This window comes from Anguilla anguilla, chromosome 5 (assembly GCF_013347855.1).
Source record: "Anguilla anguilla isolate fAngAng1 chromosome 5, fAngAng1.pri, whole genome shotgun sequence".
Lineage (NCBI taxonomy): Eukaryota > Metazoa > Chordata > Actinopteri > Anguilliformes > Anguillidae > Anguilla > Anguilla anguilla.
The window spans coordinates 2,290,658-2,296,379 of NC_049205.1; positions in this window are offsets into that span (position 1 = coordinate 2,290,658).

A 5,722-nucleotide genomic window follows, 5' to 3' on the forward strand; every position below is an offset into this window, starting at 1 on the left:
TGCGCTGTTTTTACAGTGAATTATCTTGGCCTCGTGCTGCGGTGTCTCTCAAGAATGTCCTCCAGGCTACTCCCCAGTAATTATCTCTGCTTTGCGGTCAGGCTGTAAAAACTCTGCGGCTGGACGAAGATCACGCCGCAAATCCGCTGTATCATAGGCGGCCATCTTGCAAGCAACACTTTAAGATGAAACATTGTATTGTCCGACAGCGAATCCTCCATGAAGCACATGTAACTTCAACTCAATTCAAATTCATTTGTATAGTGTCACAAAGAGGCTTTACAGTGGAATTTGGCAAAAAAAAAAAAAAAAAAAAACAGGCCTGTCAACACTGCTGTAGACTTGCCAACACTTTCATTGACATGCTATCTTTATAATAAGTCAAAAGCAGAAGTTGCAGAATGCCATATGAAGACTGATGTAACACATATTTATGTGTTACAGTCAGTCCTCTCACTGAATCCCAGGGGGGTTTCGCCCTGTAGAAATGCTTTAGAATGAGCCCTCAGGGAATATGTTTTTACTGTGGTAATTAAGGCGTTGTGCAGTGGATGCATCAAGATTTTTATGAAAATTGCAGAAAGAATATCTGATAGGTGCATCTTCTGTCTGCTTTCCTGCCTGTTTGAAAGGACCGTGCCGTGTAAAATCAAAGCAGAGAACACAAAGTCAAATTGAGTGATGGCCATTGTAGCTCGTGCTTTATCTAAGATCTGCAATGGCTGCCAGTGAACATCTTTTAACACACATTTCTGGCACATTCACGACCGAGTGCTCTGGGCTTGCGGAAGATTAATTCGCGGCAGACGTGAGAACTGGACGAACATTTGCCACAGGCCTGTTATGGGGCGTTCATATTTCAGCAGGACACGTTTGGCAATGCGCAGTTATGACAAGCGATGCGACACAAGTTACGCAATTCCGTTGGCTGAAGGGACGATACCGTTCACAGAAACCTGTGGTTTCGCATGTAGGTAAAACAGACTTTTCCTGGCTTTCTTCTAACACTCATGGTATGTGTGTGTGTGTGTGTGTGTGTGTGTGAGTGTGTGTGTGTGTGTGTGTGTGTGTATGGCAGTGGCCAGTGTCTGGGAAGATGATAAGATGTCACTCACCCAGCAGGATATCAGACCAGCATGTGAAGACTAACATGTGGTTCAGAGTGGCCTGTCATAGAGCACGGCTCACTGTTCTGTTTTGGACAGAGCAGACAGAGCGCGTCATACTAATGGGAAATAATGGGTGACTCAATGGGCGGGATTTTCTAGAAGAAGCCCCTAATAACCTGGCTGGAACTGACACATCCAAACTAATCTGAGATCTGCGCTGAAATCTGACTGTGACTTTCGAGGCCCAGCCCGGCCTCTGCTATTGATAGGCTCCACTCCACATCGAAGTGGCTGGGTGTGTTTCTCTGACTCACGGTGTGTAGCGGTTAGATCACTGGATCTCTGAGGCCAGGGGTGTTCGTAGTGCATTTCCAGCATATTTTCACGGTCACTCTTCAGGGCACGGGTCTGTATAGCCGTACAGACGTACTTCCCTCCTTTTTAATTCACGCGCGTCTTTATTTTCGCTGATTGTTTTAACAGGTGGACGGGTCATGTGACAGGCTTTACTTCGTGGCGACAGCGCGTGTTTACGAAAGAGGGAAACGCCGGCCGAACTTTAGCGTCCGATCCCTTCGCGTTTCAGTTTTCACGTTCATGTTTTCTTTCCGCTTTCAAATCCTTTTTTAAAAAAAAATATCCTTGGCGTCGCCGTTTGAGTTCTTGCGTCTTCCCGGTTTTCCGATTAATGTTCCCGGTCTGGGGATCTCCGATGTGCGGAAGGGGCGGGGCCGGGAATCGAGGGTTTATGCGTGCCGCACGCGTGACTCTGGGGCCAGCGCACGAGTCCGGAATTCTCCAGGGCGACGGGTAGTTCTGGAACTCCGTCCTATTTCAGCGCGCTAATCCGCGGGTGTTTTTTTTTTCAGCGTGTTTGAGAGATGAGGTTTTCGGGCTCGCTGGATGTGATTCCAGCCTTCGGCCCCCATCAAAACAGATGATAAGGCCTTCAGGGGCTACGCTGAATCTAATTTTCAACTCTCTCTGAGTAAAAGCAGAGAAAATAGCATTAGGATTAACACTGCATTTTAACAGTCCTGTGCCTTTTTTAGAAAGCGAGTTCAGTCTTAAAACATTTGTTTCAAACGTCAGGCTAATTGGCCTGCCCCAGGAGAAAATTATGTTGTAATATGCATACATATTCTGCATATTAAATTACACTACAAAATTGCATGGATGAAACTACAACCTTTTGTAGAATTGAATGTTTAAATAGTGACATTTAAAAATGGGCTGTACAACCTACTATTGCTCTAGAATGGCATTCACAGCATAAAATAAGAGCCTTGTTTTAACTTAGGTCATTTGCTGAGGTTCCTGACACACCTTTGAGGAGAAGAATGAAAACAAGGATTTTGACAAAAAGGTATTCAGACATGAACAGTATAGTTCTATGCAACGATCACACGCAAAGTTCACCAGAAGGCTGGTTTATCAGTGTTTTCCAGGGCCTGGTACACTGGAGTCCAGTCAGCCACCTTCGACTTTATATAACCAACTATGGGGCCATTTTTTTATGTGCGTTTGTGAAATTGTCTACAAGATGTTTTGTTTTTAGCATTTAGGTTATTAAGAGTTTTGCCATGGGATTTAAAAATTGGACCATGTGGGATGTTGTTAAATCCAGGTTAAAGCCAGTTTATATTATAGTTTTATATTTATCACATACATGTTTCCATAGTGTGTGGTTTAGTAATATTACATCATAGCACTGTAACACAATGTCTCCAGATGTTGTACAGAGGTATAGCTGCTTTTCAACAGCAAATTGGCAGAACGAAGTGCTGCTGTGACAAAGTTAAACAGGTTATTAACAAAGAGCTTTTCTGGAGATTAGCTCAGCCAGAAAATCATAAATTAAAGACACGCTTTTAATTCAATTCAAATTTCATCACTTCACAGCTTATAATATAAAAGGTCCGAACATACACTTTTATTGGCCATGAGCAATGTTGGTACAAACTTTGTTACTGTTAGAACCATTCACGCTGTCAACCAAGAAATCAGTCAAGGTCAGTTAGAGGACACAAACAGCCCCGTTCTCTGTCCTCCTTTCCCAAGCAGTGGTTGACAGTATTTTCTTTGCAATCAGTTCTGACTGCCGTCTATAGCTCCAGCAACAAGAGAAGTACCCTGATAGGCTTTCGCAGAGCTGGGGCCTGAACTTTGACCCCTGAGACGGCGGGAGAATTCCTGAGAGAGAAAAAGCACCCATGTTCCGGCGCCCCCTGTCTTTGAGGAGGGGTCAGCGTCGGTCGAACCCGGGGGGCCATCCAGGACCTCACCAAACTGCTGGCACAGCTCTTACGTTCCTTCATGGGAGTCTGGGCCAATACATCCATTCACACTCTCACGTTCTGACCGAAAGCTGAGTCTCTGTCTGTGTTTCTGTCAGACATCGCTGATTAATCGACCGCATTGCAAACACATGCTGCTAATGAACTGAGCGGGGCGAAAAGTAGCATGTTTTGAATATGAGTCTGTCTGAGTGAACTCATGGCTTAACACTCAAAACATAAAACATATTGATCCGAAACTTATTGTTACCATATGCGTCCCTTAACAGCGTTGACAAGCTCTCCAGGCAGTGCATCTCTCCGAATCAGCCATTTTCGAGAAGCCGCAATTAGGCCAGCGCTACGTCACGGTTAAAAGAAAATGCCAACGTTTGCAGGCGTGCCAATTGTGGTCGTGTCTGCTGGCAACGGATCACCTAGAGAGGTTAATTCTATCGCGGGGGCTCAAGATCGAGGAGTTGGGATGGAAACTGTAAATCACAGTGGGGGGCGGGGGGAGTTAATTAAGGCCTCATTGGAACTATTAGATCAGTGGCCTGCATCTTATTTACATTCTCTCAGCTTTCTGTTTTCCACATGGGGGGCGGGGGGAGGGGGATCCACCACATGTCTCCTGCGGCTCCTGCGTGTAAATTTCAGGCTGTTCCAGATTTTTAAGAAATCCTGGTCCTGGCTCCAGTCTTGCTGGATCGTATTGATCTGTAGCACCAGCCCTGACCTGAGTCAAATAATTATTTGAGGTACTTTAACCCTTCAGACACCAGTGAAATTCCTGCAGGTTACTGACAATGTCACAATGTGACAGTATTTACACCAGTATTCACAATAAAATACCTTTTTTTAAATAACTGATAACAAAAAATAATCCACAGTGTGGTGGTCGATGAGGAGATGCACACACTAGGCAGACCTAAGGAATTATTTTTTTGGGTGTACCCACCAGAATGCATGTGCTTGTAATTACCCACTTCAATCAGTTGAGATTACAGTAATATGAGCTTAGTGCTCTGTTAGCTATTTATTAGTTGGGGAAGAGAAACTGTTTCTGCTGCTGGAAATGCAATGTGATATATTCACAAATAAAAATAATTTTGATGGAGCAAAATTAGTTTTTTTATGCCCTGAGCAGTAATGCAGGAAACACTAATGTGTGAAATGTCTTGAATGGGAGGAGTTTCAAAGAGAGAAAAAACCTCATCACATCACATTGGTTTCAGCAACAGACACGACTTCGCTCAAGAGTCAGATGGTTGCGCCAGGAGTTTTTTTCAAAACTGCAGTCAGTGTAGATGTGGGAACATAAATTATACTCTAGCAAAGCCTTATTTTTTAGAGAAAATGACATCTCACCCCTTTTAACCTACCGAAATAATTTAAATTTGTCGTACAATCGCATGTACACTCTTAATAATGCGGGTTTGGCACCGATTTAAGAAGCTGCACAAACATAAACTAACCACCAGTTCCCAGGCAGATAATTCCAAGGGTCTGCTTCTCATCAGTTGTCCAAAGATCCCCCTTATTCAGTGGAGGAGTGGTAGACCTCAACCGAACTGAGTAAGCTTCATCTGTTAGCTCTACAGGCCATAGCATTAAAAACCAGGGAAAGGTCCTTCTCTCACGCTGTCCTCTTTATCTATCGCTCTGTTAGCTCATGCTTATAAAAAAAAATGAATACAATACATTGCTTATCAGTATTTTTATATGGAAATATATATAGAAATATTCCAGGGGATGAATGTCATTTATTTTGTAGTGAAATCACAGGTCCAATATAATATGCCAGTCATACTACTTCGACTATTACTGCTACTACTACTACTACTACTGCTGCTAATGCTACTATTGCTGCTGCTGCTACTACTGCTGCTGCTACTACTGCTACTAACTCACAACAGCAACAACAACAGACTGACTGGCTGTTAAGATCTTACTGCCCTAAATCTGTGTATAGTTCAGATAGATGCACTCACTCTTAATATTAAATGAATGTGTTCCCTTATTCTTTCTACAGTACTTTTGGATAAAGTCATTTGGCCCAAAATAGTTTTAAACAGGGCTGAGGGTTGTATCCAAGAATAAAATGTCTCAATTTACACTTTCCATAGAAATACTTTTCTTCCATAACAAGAAGAAACCTTTTTTTGACGGAAGGTTACATCACAATTATGCAAGTTTTTTTTTTTCCTTTTGTTATTTAGCATTCCATCTTGATCTGATTTAGCAATGGTAAAATGGCCCCTTTTACAAATAGTAGTGTCCTTAAAAGGATATGTGTGTATTCAGTCTCGAAGGTCACTGGGAACAGTTCACAGA